Raw genomic sequence first — 21,237 nt, forward strand, 5'->3', positions numbered from 1 at the left:
TATAGAACATTCTCTAGTCCTGACTATAGAATAGTATAGTCTTGACTATAGAACAGTCTATAGTCTTGACTATAGAACAGTCTATAGTCTTGAGTATAGAACAGTCCATAGTCTTGAGTATAGAACAGTCTATAGTCCTGACTATAGAACAGTCTATAGTCTTGAATATAGATCAGTCTATAGTCTTGACTATAGAACAGTCTATAGTCTTGACTGTAGAACAGTCTGTAGTCTTAACTATAGAACAGTCTACAGTCTTGACTATAGAACAGTCTGCAGTCTTGACTATAAAACATTTATAGTATTGAGTATAAAACATTTTATAGTCTTGACTATAAAACAGTCTATAGTCATGACTGTAGTACAGTCTACAGTCTTGACTATAGAACAGTCTATAGTCTTGACTATAGAACAGGCTATAGTCTTGCCTATAGAACAGTCTATAGTCTTGACTACAGAACTGTATACTTGCTTATGGAACATTCCATAGTCTTGACTACAAAACTGTATACAATATTGACTATAGAACAGTCTATAGTCTGGACTATAGAACATTCTATAGTGTGGGCTATAGAACAGTCTATAGTCTATAGTTCGAAACACGTTTCGGTGGTAGGGTATCTGATAGTCGGCGTTGTATTTCCTATTATCACATAATTTTACAATATTTTCAATATTTCTAAAACTGTAAAGTCTACATTACTTTACACAAATAACTGTAAATGTATGTGTGTATGTTTTTGTGTATTAAAAATATGCATTTTATTTTTGCATATTATGCATATTATTATGACCAGATGTACATTCACTCGTCCACACTTAGTATGTGTGATACGATACCGAGTAATAGTTCTTTATCGTTTTACTATGTTTTTTTTTGTAAAATTCCTTCAATGGAGGAGTTTTATAAGAGGCAATATTCATACATGTGTGTGGCATTTAAGTACTTTGATGGAAGTTCATATATCTTCAAACATACCTACAAATACTATATGAATGTACTCATATCTGGATTTGCATAAATAAGTGTGTGTATGATTTGTTTACAACATTTTCTTCATTTCTTTTGTATGCAGAATATTGACATGATTTATTTGAGGTGATTTTTTTGTTTTCTCTCTTTATGTCTGTTTTTGTTTCAATGTGGTTTGTTTTTATTTCTGTAGTAGTTCTTGTGGCTGTAGTGTTCCTGTAGTTCGGAAAGATCTGTAATATTATCTTTTAAAACTGAAATTTATTTAGAAACAGTTTATCCCAAAGTAATTTTGGATCATCGATAGTTTGGTGATTAAATTCGCAAACAGTTGATTGATCGCCTTATCGAAGAGAAGACACTTCTGGGTGACTTCTGCTAACAGAAAACAAGTTGTGGGAAACATTCCATCTGATCTTTGACATACATTAGAGGATTATCTACTCTTTCGATCACTAAAAGATACTGATCGAATACTGCATAACCATTTGAAATCATTAAAAAGCAGATCAAAACAGTGATCTTCTAGTTGTGAGATAGGTTACATCTGATTTTTGACATACATTAGAGGATAATCTACTCTTTAAATTATTTAGACACTCGTCTCCAAATCTGTATTAAAAAGAATGCGATCATGAGGAAGCATTTTATCCCGACAGAAGAACACAACAGTAATGTTTGATTGCTCTATCGCGAAGATTATAATTCCATGATCATGAACATTAGAGAACAATCTACTCTATACTGATCCAAATTAGTATAAAATCATGAATATCGAGTTCACATGATCAGAAAGGCACTTGAGGCCAGATAATGCCGTTAGTTCTTGCAAGAAGCATTGACAGAGCATGTGAATCTTCTCTCTTTCCCTCTCTCTCCATTTCCCGCCCTCTTTGCCCCTCCCTCCTCGTTAATCCATTGAGGCCAGATAATGCCGTTAATCTTCTTTTTTATTTCCCTCTCTCTCCTTTTCTCGCCCTCTTTGTACCTCCCTCCTCGTTAATCCATTAAATTGTCTATTTCTTATAGACACCTTAAATACCTTGCGGGTATTTGTCTCAGATAATTCCGTTAACTCTTGCAAGAAGCGCATTGAGAGATGATGTGAATGATATATTTCCTCTTTCCCCCTCGCTCCCTCTCTCACTCTCACTGTACCTCCCTCCTCGTTATTACATGCAATCTTCTAGCTTGAAGTTCGAATGACCAGTAGACTGTTACTTCTGGTGATCTGTTTCGTAGCTCTTGAAAGTTTTAGGAATACACGTGATATTTGTAGGTTATATGATAAGATATTTGCATTCTAAACTTAGTTTGGATGGCCTGATATCGTAGAGTTTATAATGAATCGATCGCTTTGAAACTGAATTCCATCAGAGCCGGATATTGAGAGAGAATGAGAATAATATCTGCAGTAGTCGTTATTTGGTAGATTTAAACTTCTAACATGGAGCATACTGAAGGCCAGTAAACGCTGCGATTGTGTGTCGTTATTTGGTGGATTCAAACATCTAGCAAGGAGCCTACTGAAAATCAGTAAATGCTGCGATTGTGTATTGTTCTTTTGTAGATTCAAACTTTTAGCATGGAGCTTACTGCGATTTTGAACTCTTGGAATATATGACAAAATATTCGTCATTCTGCTGCTAGTGTCAGTTGACTGTCTGTATATCGCAATTACCGACAAAACTGTCGGTATTCGTTCTTGCTAGCGAAGAACAAGTTTTCGAAAGTGGTTCCGCTATTAATGACCTAAGATCCAATATAGTCCTATTGTGTATTGTATCGTCATCCGCTTATGAAATGTCCGTTATTCAAGAACCTGGTACGACTTTGTATGGAAACCATTTATAGGTCTTAGGACTACATATATCTATGCTATCTATTCGATAGAATAGGTAGTACTCGTTATAATGGCTCACAGTTTAGCAAGTACTGATCAGGAAGTTTAAAAGAAACATCTGTTTCTGTGCTAAATAAAAGCCAACTACCTCCTTCGCTGTCCAGTGTTTTGAATCGATTAGTATATATCTTATACGATACTTCAAATAGCATTGAGTCCAACCAATATGGATGGATCATAGTCGATCAATACAAAAATGCTTTTATCAAATGTTAATTTGGGAAAACTATTTTTGAAAAACGATACCTTGATACCTTTTAAAACTGCTAGGAACTGCTTTGAACCATTTGGTTAAGTGAATGAGTGTCTTTGTTTTCCAGGTGATTACAAAACATGCAAATAAAGCACAAAAACCCTAAATCTTTTTTGCAGACTTTAAGTCTTTAAATTTTTTTCTTTGCGTTTTCGAAAATAATGTGTAGACATTTTTCAACAAGATGCAACAAATAAAAATGGTATCAAATCATTTAAATATAACAAAAAGATGAGAAAGGTTTCTGTAAGACTTCTTTTAGGGGTCAACAACGAATTTCATATACCCTGCAATTGAATATTACTATAAATAAATACATTTTTTTATAAAAACCTTTTCTCTACAAGTTTCTAAAAGCAAACTTTCTTCTCTGCTTACCAAAAAAGTGTAAAATTGAAGCCTCTCAATTGCTTAAGTGCTTAAGTAACCATCTTTATAAAACAAACTTTATTCAACAGTAGCGCACTTAAAATCAAATCTTTTTTTAATTTCTTTGCCAAACACTCAAACTGATACTTAAATGCAAAAATAAAAACGTAGAAGAACTAAAACAGAGATTTACATTTTTCCTTTAATTTTCGTTTCATTTTAATGATCATCATTTATGGTTGTTTATTATTCAGTTTTTTTGTATAAATATTTTTTTTGTTCTGAAAAAAAGTGTGTGGTAACTTTATTTCAGACACAAGCAAATTACCTTAAAGAAATAAAAACCCACAGACAGACAGACAGACAGTAGTTTAAACAGTAGGTTCATTATGGCCAATGAAAGGCAAACAGGTAATAAATTAGCAATATTACAACAAGGCTTTTAAGAATAAACGATAAATTAACAAAAAAAATATATACTTATACATGCACAAACATACAAACAACAAAAATCAAATACAAAAACTGTAAAATATTTTTTTTTATTTTAACATTTTAAAGAGACTTTGCCGGAAATAATAATGATATTTATGTCTTTGTTTTTATTCATTGAAAGCTTTTTTTATTTTGTTCGAAATTTATTAAAAAGAAGCTTATTTGAACACATTTATAATTTAACACCCTTTAAATCATGAAATTCCGTTCAAAGAGTTGACAGCAATTAAGTGTTTTAAAAGTCCGTCAATCGCTTAATCACCACAACTGTCAAATGAGCCTTTGTTAGAAGTTTTAAGGCACTTGCAAATCATTGAAAATTTGTATTAAAACACATTAATATAAAAAGCTTTTAACCCAATTTTATTTCAATATGAAGTTGTTCGGCCGCCTTTAGTATAGGGGCCTTTGATATAATCGATACAAACCAGAATGATTAGGTAGCGGTTGTGAATGACAAAACACTAAAAGCTCCATTCTCGATTCTAAGGTACGGATCTATTCTTGTTTTGTAGTCCGGTTCAAGTTAAGTTCTAGTTCAGTTCTAGTTCAGTTCTAGTTCAGTTCTAGTTCAGTTCTAGTTCAGTTCTAGTTCAGTTCTAGTTCAGTTCTAGTTCAGTTCTAGTTCAGTTCTAGTTCAGTTCTAGTTCAGTTCTAGTTCAGTTCTAGTTCAGTTCTAGTTCAGTTCTAGTTCAGTTCTAGTTCAGTTCTAGTTCAGTTCTAGTTCAGTTCTAGTTCAGTTCTATTTCAGTTCTAGTTCAGTTGTAGTTTAGTTTTGGTTCAGAACTAACAAAGTGACTTACTAACTAATTAACACATCTCGCATCAGAACATTGCAATATATGCAAATACAGCATATCTCGGAAATATTTCCACATATCCGAGATATTTTCTCATTTTCAATGTAACTGCGTAATCAACCATCTTTTGATTAAGATTGATATCAAATAATCCAATCAATTTATAATTTCATATTGCATTTGCATCAACACATATGTATGTATTTACAAATCAAGAATCTTCCATAAAAATTTGAAGAAATCTAATTTTCATAATAAATTTACTATCTTACAAAACTCACAATTGTATGTTTACAACAAAATAACAAGCAAATCCTACGTAAGGCATGAATATAATGTAAGTAATCATGTTAATTTTCATTAAAGTTATGAATAAAATATTAAGTTCTATTTTCTTGGCGGAGAGCAAGAAAAGGAATAAGTAAATTACTAATGTTGCAAAAACAGCAAAAATCATTACACATTAAGGCAAAAATGACTAGTATATGTCAGGTAAGAATTCGACAAGGAAGAAATCTAAGTTCGAAAAAAAATATAAAGAAAAAATTAATATACATATGAAAAGAATATGTCTGTCGGTAGAAGATTATAGAAAAATAAATGTAATAATGTGATTTAACTTAATGAAACTTGTACTAACAAAAATAGCCAAACATGCTACAAACATAGTTGGAAATTGTTACAAGATACGTTTGTAGTAAGTTCGTCGTTGGCTGCATCATGCCAACATCCCATACATATTTTGTTAGACAAGTCGTATGAAAAACAAAAACAGAAATAAATGTGTGTGAAAGACAGACTGACAGACAGACAGACAGACAGACAGACACACGGTCAAAAAGAATGACAACCATTGCAACGGATAGACAAAGTCATGAACGAATGGACAAATAGTCAGTTTTAAGCAAAACTTAAATGCAATTGCATGTTGCCAAATAAAAAGTAGAAAAGGCGACAGGAATAGGAGCTTTAAACTCGAATTTTGTACACACTTCAATAGAAACAACATAAATTCTTAAAAAGCTTAAAAAGTCATTAACACAGCATGTGTTTTAAGAAAAACATTTTTTGATACATTAAAAGCTTATTAATATAGAGTTACCTTATAAGCATTATGAGAACGTGTTGTTAAAAACTTTTAAAAAAGCTTTTTTGAAAAGAAAATTAACTCTTTACAATATGTTTACAAAGAAAACTCAAGTCTCTTGCCTAAAAGCTTTAATGGATTTTAATACTTTATTTTAAGCATTTTTTAAAAGCTTTTTTGTTAAGCAACATTTAAGAAAGCTTTTTATGAAAAAAAAATATTTTGTGAAAAGCTTTCAAAGGCTTTCTATAATGTATAGGTTTATACTTAAACACGCATTTTTGAAAAAAGCTTTTCAGAAAAAAGCTTTGAAGTGTTTAAGAATCTTAATTTATATAATCTATAGCTCTTTTTTCAAATGAAAGTTTTTTCATATGTCCAACCTGGAAAAAAATTACATCCGTATAAAAAGCTTCTGTAAAATCAGAAAATAACAAATTTCTAGTAAAAAGCTTTTGAAAAGTTTTCAAAGGGTTTTTGTAATGAATAGCTTTACACTTAAAAAGCTTTTTAGAAGAAAAGTGAAAGCTCCAACTTATGACAAATCTGAAAAATATTAAGTCGTTATAAAAAGTTTCTGTAAAATCTAGTAAAAAGCTATTGTAAACTTTAAGAAAATGCTTTTCATAACATTTAAACTTTTCATTACATTTTAAAAAGCTTTTTAGTAAAAAAGCTTTTAAGTGTTTAAAAAAACTTTTCATTTACATAATATATATTTTTTTTCAAACGAAAGCTTATTCTTAGGTAAAAGCTGCAAAAATATTCCTTATCAAAAGTTTTCGTAAGCTTTTTACAAAATGTTTATTGTTTTGTAACAAAGTTTTTTTTGTTAAAATTAAATTCAATAAAGTTTATAAACGTTTTCCTTTGCAGCTTTTTATACCCTTTAAATTTAATTAGAAAGTTGCTTCTAAAAGCTTTAAAATTAAAAAGAAAAAATAAATAACATTAATTCATTTATTTTGCGGCTATCAAACCTCGATGTGATCTTAGTTTTAAAGCTAAAGACTCTTTTCAGCTATAAAAGCTGTTTTAAGAAAAAGCTTTCAAATTATTTAAATCTTACGTTATGTGTTGCTTTTTTGTTTGTAATAAACTTATTAAAAAACAACATTAATGAAATGTTTACAAAAAGCTTTTAGATATTAGAATAAAGCTTTTTAATATTTGTTTTATAATAGTCATAATTATGCTTCTCTATGATTGTAAGGTTAAGCAGAAAAAGCTTTGTTTAAAAAAAGCTTTTTTCAAAAATAAGCTTTTAAATTATTTAAAAAAAAAATTTAAAAATTGACTTTTTGGTGTAAAAAAAACTTTTTCTAAAAAAAGCTCTTTCTTCGAAAAAAGCTTCTAAATTATTAAAGAAACTTTAAAAAATTTGCCTTTTGGTGAAAAATATCTTTCTTCTAAAAATTTTACTTTATGGTGAAAAAAAAACTTTATATAAAAAAGCTTTCTCCGAAAATTTCAAATTATTAAATAAACTTAAAAAATTGACTTTTTGGTGAAAAAACTTTACTTTACGCTTTACTTACAAAAACTTTTTTCACTTTTAGTGAGAAACAAAAACTTTTTCTGAAAAAAACTTTACTTAATAAAAGCTTTTCTCGAAAAGAGCTAATTTAAAAGCTTTTTTCGAGAAAAAAATTAAAAATACTTTAAAAATTTACTGGAGAAAAAAACTTTTTCTGAAAATTTTTTTGGTGTAAGTTTACAAAGCTTTAAAGGAATATTATTCTGTAGAAAAAACCTTTGATAAGGAATGATGATTTAAAAGAAAGCTTTTTTCGAAAAAAGCTTTTGGACGAGGAGAAAAACGTTTTCCTAACAAGTTATAAATAATCTGCTAATTCCTTTAAAATTCATGCAGCTGTCCAAACCCACCTAGACTTCGGAAAGCTATAGTGTAGGGTCCCCCAGTAAATGAATGAAACAGTCGTATAAATATATAAAAAAGGAAACATGACAGCAACAAACTGTAAAGTCAATAGTATCTAATGTGTGTTTTTTCTTTATATTTTTTATCTTTTTTTCGTTCATTTTAGTGTGTTTTGTTTTTTTTTTTTGGTCTGAACATTGAATTTTTAGTCTTTTGTATGATCTTTTGGCAGACTACAAACAAACATGCACCATTTTTTTCTGTTTGTTATTTTTTATTTTGTTGTTATTATATATGAGTCTAGTTTTTTAGCTAATACCCAGTGTTCATCTGCTACAACCTCGTACAACTTTGTATGTATGTTAGGACAGATAGACAGACATGAATTGAAAATACACACACTCTTCTTGCTCTCTTGAATACAAAGTTCAGGCACAGCTGAGACATCATACTACTACGACTACTACTACTACGGTGCTGATGACTATGATGATGACTATAAATGTGAATCCAATGCAACAATATCCAGTGTGCTTTGTATATATGACTGCTGCTCTAGCAACTAACTAACTCACTGGCTGGCTGACTGCCTGCCTGCCTGCCTGCCTGCCTGCCTGGCATACTGGTGTATAAATAAATGAATGAATGAATTTAGTTTGACAGGTGACAAAATAATGTTGATTGTTAATTTTGTGTAATACACACTAACTCATGCACACCGACAAACTATAAGATACATTCATATAATGAAAATTGGATTCATTTTTTAATCACAAAAAATGTAGTTTTGACTTTTTTTTCATTTGTTTGACAAAATCCAATGATATTTTGAAGCCTTAAATGTTATATGCATTAATTAAAGATTAGTTGAGTTTTTCAAAATACACAGATGCTCTAAAGAAAGAAAACTTATTATGAAACTCGGGAGCTTTATGTAAGAAGGATAAAGATCTAACCGATCAAATGTGGGAAGTAAACAGTTTTAACTATGAACCAGAGTGCGCTCTCTCTCTCTCTCTCTGCAGGGAGTTATAAATTTCGATATGCATATAAAGGGGTTTGATGGATTTATTTCAATACACTGCAGGCATAAGAGTCAGGGAGAGACAACTCGGGTATTTTGAGAATAACAAAAACATCTTCATTATATATGCCTTCGATGATTATTAAACTATATTCTATAATTTACTTGTTCTTGTTCGTTTATACAAAACTCTTACTTGCGACTAACAAACTACAGAACTCTTTTTCTTCAAACATGTCGAAACCCATTCGGCAAACAAATAGCGTTTTATAAGGTCAATAATAATTTGAGTTTAATAAATCTCACATAAATCTTTTGTTTTAGTATTGTAGTTCAGCACAACTTTATACCCTAGATCACTATAGTAAGACGGCTAAAGTCCCCCCGGGGCATGTTTCCTATATGTATGTGTTACATTTTACTATATTGCAACTCCTCGGCTAGTCCTTGGAATGATTTGACATGGGGTCTAACCAATTATCCACATAATCTGATGGCCAGTTGACCGTAGGACTGGCTGGTCATTTGGTTTAGGTTCCCTCAGGATTCAGGAAGTGGTTTAAACCTAAATTAGCAGGAAGAGTGTGTTGAGGTACTGATGTACGACAAAATCTATAATTCGGTACTGTTGTCGATAACAACCGATACCCCAGAGAGGAAAGGCTAAGCGTTGGAAATGAGTAAGTGTTAATTGTATATAATACATAAATAATGTAGGGGTATCGTATGTTTTTCTCTTATGAATATGTCGGTGCTGGGTTAGATGGAGATGGAGAGATATGTAAGGTATCTTCTACAAGTGTCACCATTAAATTTTACTTCATTGTCCATGTATGTTCGGGAAAAACTCTGTTCAAGATTTTGCACAGTGTATCCCTGCCTGTTCATGGATTCTTACTTCGGTCTTCCGTTTACGTCTTTAGGTACGATTTAGCTATTTCCGTCCGTCTGTCTGTATGTAATGATCATACAGACAAAAAATTTCTTAAACGTTCAAAATTGACAATTGAATTAATCCAGAGATAAACTTTTTACACTTTAGAATCTTGAACAAGATTTACTTAATATTCCATTTCGTTTAAAAGTAGTCTTACATTGAAAATGGGATGATTATTAAGGTCACACTTTGTAAACTTCTTAAAATTGTCGATCAAAATAATCCCCCTTTACGCTTTTACGATTTTCTTCGATATAAATATGAATCTACTGGATTCATCGAATTTCGACACTCTCAACATAAAGCTCTATATTTTGCACAAAATTTGTAGGCAAAGGAAAGAAAACCGATAGAAAAGTAACAAAATTGATTGTCAGTTCGTTGTCAAAAGTGAGCTAACCACATTTGTTAACATTTAAGCAACGGATGTGTATAAACTTTGTATAAAATCCGTAATACACAGTTGTCAGATCTTACAACGTTGTCAGTAAAATGTTCAGAAAATCTATAACAATGAATTTATAAATTTTCCTTTGCATCGTTGTCAGAAAAATCTTTACTGACAATATTAGAAGACAAAATTTGTAAGATTACACTGTATATTTTCTGCACATTTTACTGCCAAAGTTGTAAGATGTAACAACCGTCTATACATAGCATGACACCCTGTTATCATTTTGACTACAAACATTGTTATCTCAACAATGCATCGCTGTCACTGCAACAACGTATTGTTGTCATTTTGAATTATGTTTTGTGCCATTTTGGCAATGCATCGTTGTCACTTTTGGTCCAAGGACGAACGCTATTGAAAATGGTTGAAATCGGTGAAATTAATGTAAAAAACAATTTAAATGTTTTATTTTTATAAAAAAGTCGTAAACATTTTAAACTTACTGACTGGTGTAGGGTGTTTCGTATGGTAGGCCATGTTCGTCTACACATTCATACTTGTTATACCGTATACCACTTTAGTGGGGAGGGTATATTGTGTTTCTGCTAATGTTTGTAACGCACAATAATATTGGTCCTATACCCACCAATCGGCGCAGAATCATTTTCTGAGTCGATTTAGCTATGTCCGTCCGTCTGTCCATGTAAACCTTGTATTCTATGCAATGAAATTTGGCACATCATCTTTTATGGTACTATAGACAAAGCCTATTGAAAATAGTTAATACCGGTCCATTATTTCACCTAGGCCCCATAGAACTGTACCCGCCCAATAGGGCTTTTATGTTCATAATTATGTTTAATATACTCGTATCTCGACAAAAAGAAGCAAAACCAAGTTCTATACTAGTACTGATGACCCTGATGAACTTTATATTTAGAGGGCCTCATTTGACCCTAGCCCCTTTAAAAAGCCCTCATCAAAATTTTACTTAAATATCCACAGTTTCATTAAACAATAAATGGCAAGTTACAATTCAATTTAAATTATTTATTATGAAAACTAAATTATATTTTATTCGTATACAGGTGTAGGGCCTCGACCGATAATAAGTTCTTACTTGTTTTTTTGTTGATTTGATAACATGGTGAATTTTTTATAGTTTTGTTGTTGAATTGACAACTATTCGTACATACTTTAACAACTGATGTTCTTAAAATATTATAAACACGTTGGTGTCCAATTGGTACGAGGAGTGTATAATTTTAAAAAATTTTCCCCCTCTGTTCGTCCAAATAGGACATGGACATCTGCCCAATTTTACTCCTTGATTTAGAACTGCGGAAATTTACTTCTCTTCAGAGTTTGCACAAAGATCTTTTTCCTTTGGTCCTACGTGAAGAACATGGACATTTTCCCGATTTTACTCTTTGATTTAAAACAGCAAAAATTTACTCTTCTTCAGCGACCCCACAAAGATATCTCAAATTAATCTTGGCCCAAATCTGTTGTTGTTCATTATTAACCCGTTAAAATATATTCTAGATCCCAAATCAAATCTTTTGGCAAACTCTTTAGACATTCTCTTAAAATTGTGCTTAACTACACTTTTTAACAATTGTACTACTTCATGTGGATCTCTTCAGAATAAAACAGTTTTAAACAAAAAAACTTTTTTCATATTGTTTACTTAGAAATTTTGCAATTAAAAATATTGATTTAGAAAACAACAATTTCTAAGAAAGAAAAAAATAATATTTTTATATAATCTTCCTTTGCTCGATATACATATGTGCACATGTAATTTAATTAAAAGTAAATACTTTTAATATGCTTAAAGGAATTTATTTATTTGTATATATTTTTTAAAAAAATTTAATAAAACTTTAAAAAAATATACAATATCATAATGAAAAGTTATTCAATTAAAAAAAAATTAATACACAAATTAACACTTAAATTTATTTTTATGTAAATCTAAATTTTTAAATTTTTAAGATTTACATACAAATTTCTAAACACAATGTATAGAAAATTTTCTTTGAAATATTCTTACATGATTCATAGCTGCCAAAGAAGAAATTTCACCAAAAATCCCCAGTAGAAAAATAGTTACAAAATTAATTATAGATTCTCTACTTAAACAGGTGTTTTCACTAAGTAACTCTTTAAAACTATAGATTAAACTAATGACAAGAGATGACAACAAATGTAGACACTAAACAAACAGGTGTCATAATGACAATTTGCTACCTGTCATATTGAAAATGACATCTTTGACAGTTTTAAAAAATAACATGTACAAGTACGAAATGAAAACTCTTTAAAATATAAAGAAAATATTTCATAAAATTATAACTAAAATCTTCAATTTCAATACCAATGCTTGACTTTCTCCATGTGTCATAACCACACCATATGTTCAGAGAAAAATTGTCAAGAAAAACTAAAACAAATTCAAAAACAGCACGCGGTAAAATGATATTACTGACAAAAATTATATTTGTTGACATCACAACTTAAACTCATTAACTAAAACAACATGCGTGTATGTGTGAGTGTACAACTATTACTTGCATAATTTTAGTCTTGACCAAAAAAAAAAATATGTGATATCTCTATAGCACCACGGGGTTCATTAACACAAAAAATTCGATGTGACAATGTAAGTGTTAATATGACTAAACACAACAAAAATATATTTTGACAGTTTTGGCCAAAGGGATAATAATAGAAAAAACGTTTAGCAAAAAAAAAAAAAAAAAAACAATTACAGATGTTTATGAAAAATAAAAAAACAACAAAAAATAGGTATGAAAATGATCATATTGGGATGGGTCAGAAATTTTAAGGGTTTAAGTAATAATTCTTTACACCCTACTTGATACAATATTTAATTTCACACCATATTGCCAGTACAGTATATAGTCTAGTCTAAAGTCTAGCCTATAGTCAAGCCTAATGTCTACTCTATAGTCTTGTCTAAAGAGTCGTCTATAGTCTTGTCTATAGCATAGTTTATAATTTCGTCTATAGCCTAGTCTAGAGTCTAGTCTAAAGTCAAGTCTATAGTCTATTCTATAGTCAAGTTTAAGTCTAGTCTAAAGTGTAGTCTATAGTCTAGTCTGTAGTCTTGACTATAGTCTAGTCTACTGACAAGTCTACAGTCTAGTCTACAGTCTAGTCTATAGTCTAGTCTATAGTCTAGTCTATAGTCTAGTCTATAGTCTAGTCTATAGTCTAGTCTATAGTCTAGTCTATAGTCTAGTCTATAGTCTAGTCTATAGTCTAGTCTATAGTCTAGTCTATAGTCTAGTCTATAGTCTAGTCTATAGTCTAGTCTATAGTCTAGTCTATAGTCTAGTCTATAGTCTAGTCTATAGTCTAGTCTATAGTCTAGTCTATAGTCTAGTCTATAGTCTAGTCTATAGTCTAGTCTATAGTCTAGTCTATAGTCTAGTCTATAGTCTAGTCTATAGTCTAGTCTATAGTCTAGTCTATAGTCTAGTCTATAGTCTAGTCTATAGTCTAGTCTATAGTCTAGTCTATAGTCTAGTCTATAGTCTAGTCTATAGTCTAGTCTATAGTCTAGTCTATAGTCTAGTCTATAGTCTAGTCTATAGTCTAGTCTATAGTCTAGTCTATAGTCTAGTCTATAGTCTAGTCTAGTCTATAGTCTAGTCTATAGTCTAGTCTATAGTCTAGTCTATAGTCTAGTCTATAGTCTAGTCTATAGTCTAGTCTATAGTCTAGTCTATAGTCTAGTCTATAGTCTAGTCTATAGTCTAGTCTATAGTCTAGTCTATAGTCTAGTCTATAGTCTAGTCTATAGTCTAATCTATAGTCTAGTCTATAGTCTAGTCTATAGTCTAGTCTATAGTCTAGTCTATAGTCTAGTCTATAGTCTAGTCTATAGTCTAGTCTATAGTCTAGTCTATAGTCTAGTCTATAGTCTAGTCTATAGTCTAGTCTATAGTCTAGTCTATAGTCTAGTCTATAGTCTAGTCTATAGTCTAGTCTATAGTCTAGTCTATAGTCTAGTCTATAGTCTAGTCTATAGTCTAGTCTATAGTCTAGTCTATAGTCTAGTCTATAGTCTAGTCTATAGTCTAGTCTATAGTCTTTAGTCTAGTTTTTTTCTATAGTTTTTTAGTCTAGTCTACAGTCTAGTTTTTTAGTCTAGTTTATAGTCTAGTCTACAGTCTAGTTTTTTAGTCTAGTCTACAGTCTAGTTTTTTAGTCTAGTTTATAGTCTAGTTTATAGTCTAGTCTATAGTCTAGTTTATAGTCTAGTCTATAGTCTAGTCTATAGTCAAGTCTATAGTCTAGTCTATAGTCTAGTCTATAGTCTAGTCTATAGTCTAGTCTATAGTCTAGTCTATAGTATAGTCTATAGTCTAGTCTATAGTCTAGTCTATAGTCTAGTCTATAGTCTAGTCTATAGTCTAGTCTATAGTCTAGTCTATAGTCTAGTCTATAGTCTAGTCTATAGTCTAGTCTATAGTCTAGTCTATAGTCTAGTCTATAGTCTAGTCTATAGTCTAGTCTATAGTCTAGTCTATAGTCTAGTCTATAGTCTAGTCTATAGTCTAATCTATAGTCTAGTCTATAGTCTAGTCTATAGTCTAGTCTATAGTCTATTCTATAGTCTAGTCTATAGTCTAGTCTATAGTCTAGTCTATAGTCTAGTCTATAGTCTAGTCTATAGTCTAGTCTATAGTCTAGTCTATAGTCTAGTCTATAGTCTAGTCTATAGTCTAGTCTATAGTCTAGTCTATAGTCTAGTCTATAGTCTAGTCTATAGTCTAGTCTATAGTCTAGTCTATAGTCTAGTCTATAGTCTAGTCTATAGTCTAGTCTATAGTCTAGTCTATAGTCTAGTCTAGTCTATAGTCTAGTCTATAGTCTAGTCTATAGTCTAGTCTATAGTCTAGTCTATAGTCTAGTCTATAGTCTAGTCTATAGTCTAGTCTATAGTCTAGTCTATAGTCTAGTCTATAGTCTAGTCTATAGTCTAGTCTATAGTCTAGTCTATAGTCTAGTCTATAGTCTAGTCTATAGTCTAGTCTATAGTCTAGTCTATAGTATAGTCTATAGTCTAGTCTATAGTCTAGTCTATAGTCTAGTCTATAGTCTAGTCTATAGTCTAGTCTAGTCTATAGTCTAGTCTATAGAGTAGTCTTTAGTCTAGTCCATAGTCTAATCTGACTAGAACTGAAGTTCTAACTGAACCATATCTGAACTAGAACTGAACTAGAACTGAACTAGAACTGAACTAGAACTGAACTAGAACTGAACTAGAACTGAACTAGAACTGAACTAGAACTGAACTAGAACTGAACTGAACTAGAACTGAACTAGAACTGAACTAGAACTGAACTAGAACTGAACTAGAACTGAACTAGAACTGAACTAGAACTGAACTAGAACTGAACTAGAACTGAACTAGAACTGAACTAGAACTGAACTAGAACTGAACTAGAACTGAACTAGAACTGAACTAGAACTGAACTAGAACTGAACTAGAACTGAACTAGAACTGAACTAGAACTGAACTAGAACTGAACTAGAACTGAACTAGAACTGAACTAGAACTGAACTAGAACTGAACTAGAACTGAACTAGAACTGAACTAGAACTGAACTAGAACTGAACTAGAACTGAACTAGAACTGAACTAGAGCTGAACTAGAATTGAACTAGAATTGAACTAGAACTGAACTAGAACTGAACTAGAACTGAACTAGGACTGAACTAGAATTGAACTAGAACTGAACTAGAACTGAACTAGAATTGAACTAGAACTGAACTAGAACTGAACTAGAACTGAACTAGAACTAGAACTGAACTGGAACTGAACTAGAACTGAACTAGAACTGAACTAGAACTGAACTAGAACTGAACTAGAACTGAACTAGAACTGAACTAGAACTGAACTAGAACTGAACTAGAACTGAACTAGAACTGAACTAGAATTGAACTAGAACTGAACTAGAACTGAACTAGAACTGAACTAGAACTGAACTAGAACTGAACTAGAACTGAACTAGAACTGAACTAGAACTGAACTAGAACTGAACTAGAACTGAACTAGAACTGAACTAGAACTGAACTAGAACTGAACTAGAACTGAACTAGAACTGAACTAGAACTGAACTAGAACTGAACTAGAACTGAACTAGAACTGAACTAGAACTGAAATAGAACTGAACTAGAACTGAACTAGAACTGAACTAGAACTGAACTAGAACGGAACTAGAACTGAACTAGAACTGAACTAGAACTGAACTAGAACTGAACTAGAACTAAACTAGAACTGAACTAGAATTGAACTAGAACTGAACTAGAACTGAACTAAGAGAGATTTAGATCTGAACTAGAACTGAACTAGAGAAGAACTAGAACTCAACTAGACCCAAATTAAAGGCGATCCTATTATTTTATCGAACACTTTACTCTATAGGTTTGTAGATAATTCTACCTATTATACAATACAATAAATTTACCTTTATATATTTAATTAACATATGCCGTCCATTTTCGCAAGTTTATAATGATGATTTAAATTATTTAGTGGCTGTTTTTATTTTTATTTATTTTCATATTTTACATTAATTAAACAAAAACCAACCACAGTATCCTTGTTACGGGCATAAATCACTTGTATGTTTAATAAATTCTTTTTTTTTTATACGAGTGTTTTTTTCAATAAATGTTTCTTTTTATTTTTTGTTTTGAATTTGGAAAATTATTGCAGGAAATTCACGAAACAACGTAAAAACGTTTTAAATTTTGTTGAGTGAATAATAATAAAATACAATTTTTGCATAACCAGAGGCTAAATACGTTGTTGTTGATAATGTTGCAAAATTATTGCTGTTGCGAACTAGAACTGAACTAGAACTGAACTAGAACGGAACTAGAACTGAACTAGAACTGAACTAGAACTGAACTAGAACTGAACTAGAACTAAACTAGAACTGAACTAGAATTGAACTAGAACTGAACTAGAACTGAACTAAGAGAGATTTAGATCTGAACTAGAACTGAACTAGAGAAGAACTAGAACTCAACTAGACCCAAATTAAAGGCGATCCTATTATTTTATCGAACACTTTACTCTATAGGTTTGTAGATAATTCTACCTATTATACAATACAATAAATTTACCTTTATATATTTAATTAACATATGCCGTCCATTTTCGCAAGTTTATAATGATGATTTAAATTATTTAGTGGCTGTTTTTATTTTTATTTATTTTCATATTTTACATTAATTAAACAAAAACCAACCACAGTATCCTTGTTACGGGCATAAATCACTTGTATGTTTAATAAATTCTTTTTTTTTTATACGAGTGTTTTTTCAATAAATGTTTCTTTTTATTTTTTGTTTTGAATTTGGAAAATTATTGCAGGAAATTCACGAAACAACGTAAAAACGTTTTAAATTTTGTTGAGTGAATAATAATAAAATACAATTTTTGCATAACCAGAGGCTAAATACGTTGTTGTTGATAATGTTGCAAAATTATTGCTGTTGCTGCTCCTCAGCTGCTTTTGTTATTATTGGCTGTTGGTGATGATGGCGTGTTGCAATATAATTTGTTGTAGACACGTTGAAAAATAAACCCAAAGTATAACAAATTATGGTTGAAATATGTTCGAAAAGGTAGAGAGTGTATTATAATTAAGCAGACTTTTTGGTTTGAATTTGTGTGTGAGTTTTTTTTTATTTTATATTTAATTTATGGTCAGATTTTTCTTCACTTGGAAATATTCAAATATTATTTTTTATGATATTTTGCTTTACTTTCGTTACACTGTAGGTTTTAATAGATTTTTTTTTAATTTCTTTAATATGTGGAGATTTATTTTATGTTTTTTTGTGAAATCTGCACTTGAGTGCTAATTGTATTGATTTAATTAAATTTAAAAAAATCACTGTTATTTTTTGTAAATATTTTCACATAACTTTTTTATATTTTTTGCATTTCTATTAACTTTGAAAATTTTTTGATATTTTCACTTTAATATTTTTTTTAAATTTATTTTATATATATATTTTTAATTTTTTTTTTTCAAATTTCACCCTTTGTTTAATATATCTTAATTTGAATTATTCTATTTGAACCTTGATATTTATTTTAATTAAACTTTATATTCCTTCCATTCATATTGATTACATTTGTGCAGCAATGCATTTAAATTCTTGCGTGTGCAATTGCAGTCTATTTTTTTTGCCAGATTTTTTTTCGTATTTCTTGTCGTTGCTCAACACTTTGGGAGATTTAATCCTTTTTGTTATTGGACCATAAAAAACAAAAATATTTGTTGCAGTTGCCTTTAATACCAGCTTTGAAATAAAAAACGACTGAAAGATGAAGAAAAAAATAAAAGCAAATAGTATGAGAGAGTGTGACAAAATACAGGGGTGGGTTAAATAAAGCGTCAAACCCTAGACGAAAACATAAAATGCACGTGTACGCTTAAGTCCGTTCGTTTGTCTACCAGGCAAAATTTATCCGTTCGTTCTTTGGTTACAGATTTCACAACTAAAATAACAACAATAGGTATTTGCAAAATTTTGTGCATGAAAAAATATCCTTTTGATTCTACAACAACAACAATAACAAATACAGCAACAGTAATGATAATAACTAAGGTTACATAGCAGAACTTTAAATGTGTAGATTTAATTGCTATTAATAAAAACATATTTACTACATTTCTTTAAGCATCAGGTGCAGAAGCCAATTATAACATGTTGTTAAATAGAATTTGCTAACTAATGACCACTAATAGACATATTTACTGATCTAGAATGGAACTTGAACTAAAATAGAAATGAACTAGGACTGAAAAAAACTGAAGTAGAACTAAACTAGCACTAAACTAGAACTGAACTAGACCTGAACTTAAACTGAACTAGAACTGAACTAGAACTGAACTAGAACTGAACTTGAACTGAACAAGAACTGAACTAGAACTGAACTAGAACTGAACTAGAACTGAACTAGAACTGAACTAGAACTGAACTAGAATTGAACTAGAACTGAACTAGAACTGAAATAGAACTGAACTAGAACTGAACTAGAACTGAACTAGAACTGAACTAGAACTGAACTAGAACTGAACTAGAACTTAACTAGAACTGAACTAGAATTTTCTAAGAATTATTACAAAACTCAATGATAGTAGATACATCTTCCATCTAAGACCTATGGTAATGTATGTTCGACCAGTCCTACTGGTCTGTATTTTATTCATAGATGTATTTAAATAGCGATGGCCAAGAACCGACACTGTAAGCAATAGGCGATCCCAAGAAATCAAAAAAAAAACATAAACCAGCAGAAAGCCAACAAAATTTTGTTTTGTTCTTCAGTTAAAATCTTATGAAATTCCAATTGGCTTTTAGTTAAGTTGTAGCTAATTTCTACAGAAATTTCCCGAAATATAATATTAGTTTTTCTTATAAGAAAAACTGACTTAACAGTTGAAATCAATCACTATTAACAAACTTTTGTTTTGAAATGTAATTTATTCTTATCAAGTAATATCACACAAGTATTAAGGAATCAATTCCTTAAAATACTGATTGCTGAAATATTATTTATTGTTATTATTATTGTTGTTGTTGTCGTGTATATTTTTGCAATGAAGATGATGATGAGAATGTTGATGCTGGTGATGTATGTATGTATGTATGTATGTATGTATGTATGTATGTATGTATGTATGTATGTATGTATGTATGTATGTATGTATGTATGTATGTATGTATGTATGTTGCTACTGCTGCTGCTAATGGTTGGGCTGGTTGCAAAATTTTTTTGTATCCTTATTTTTTGCAGGCATTTGTTTTGGCAAAGTGCATACATACAAACATACACAGAGAGAGAGAAAAAAAATAACATTTATTTAAATTTTATTTACGTGAATATTTTTTTATGTATGAGAGAATGTATGTGTAAAAGCGTTTTAAATCTCCTGGTTATTTTATACAGCACAAATACGATTTTATATTTGTATTGGCAAATGGGATTTTATTGTATTTTAAATGAACACTAGGGTAACAAAAATGTTCTGCTATCATGTTTCAACTTTATCCTTTAGCTGATACACTCTGCCCTGCCATTCATTTCATTTAAGTATTCATGCAGCCAGCCAGATAGACCAAAACAAGTAGTCACACAGACAGACAAACAGACATGCAAATCTATGAGTAGTTCTACAAACGCGTGCAATGCAACCAAACAAGCAGTCACACCACAGCAGCAACAACCTCATCATCCATCTTCCAAACAAACCAACCTGCAGCAAACCATCCAACCAGTCAGCCAGTCAGTCAGCAGTCGTAGTAGCAGACATCAGTAGTAGTATTTTTAAATAAGAAGCAGAACAAATAATTTGAACATTTTTCGTACAATAATCACCGGAATGAATCCTCATGCGTATGTGAAATGAACATAAAAACATGAAATTGTACACGAACGCGACATGCGGTAATTAGTGTTGCAGCAACAATAACAACACCACCGTCAACAAATAACTATAAAAAAAACCCTTTTAAAGCGTTTTCATTAAGTAGTACGATTTGAACGTTACAAAAGCAAAAAGAGCAAATGTTTAGAGATACAATTTAAAGGAAAAACCGCGCGTTTTTCAATTTTTTTATAAATTTCAAAAATTTTTTGTTTTCATTCACAACTTTTTGTTTTTGCTTTAATTTGTTTGGCAACAACAAATTCACTAAAATATTTTTAAATTTTTTGCAAAAATAAATCTATTTGTGTTTTCGTTTTCTTATTTTTTCATAAAAAAAAAATATTTTCTATCATTATAATTCCGTTATTCGTTCGTTTTACAACCGTTCATTTGCTCTGTTTGTAAACAACTAAATAAAACTTGTTTTCACATGTTTGAACAATCGTCTGCATGTCTCATGTTATTGTTGTTGTTGCTACATATGCTCGGCTGTTAGCACAAAAGTGGTGAGTTTCTGCGTTCGTTTTCTGTGAGTCTGTAACAAAAAATGTTGCCCGATTTGTTTTGTTATGTGGTGTATATTTTACTATATACATATATAGTTTTCTTGTTGCCTTCTCTGTTTAAA

At 30.6% G+C, this 21,237-nt stretch overlaps 1 protein-coding gene across 4 annotated transcripts in view; it reads right to left on the reverse strand.

Moving 5' to 3' along the window:
• LOC124420761 (protein Wnt-5-like) overlaps window positions 1–21,008 on the reverse strand; it is a 128,123-nt gene extending 107,115 nt beyond the window's left edge. The window contains exons 1-2 of one of the 4 annotated variants that reach the window (XR_006941361.1): window positions 20,549–21,008; window positions 17,519–18,492 (exon numbers count right to left, since the gene is read on the reverse strand). The gene's annotated coding sequence lies outside the window, so the exon portion shown is untranslated. Of the gene's footprint in view, window positions 1–16,622; window positions 16,833–17,518; window positions 18,493–20,435 lie in introns of those variants that run through there. The other 3 variants (XM_046954856.1, XM_046954855.1, XM_046954853.1) reach the window with 3 other exon arrangements.
• Window positions 21,009–21,237: the final 229 nt, after the last annotated feature.

The sequence above is a fragment of the Lucilia cuprina genome, chromosome 6, assembly GCF_022045245.1.
Source record: "Lucilia cuprina isolate Lc7/37 chromosome 6, ASM2204524v1, whole genome shotgun sequence".
In the NCBI taxonomy this organism is placed as follows: Eukaryota; Metazoa; Arthropoda; class Insecta; order Diptera; family Calliphoridae; genus Lucilia; species Lucilia cuprina.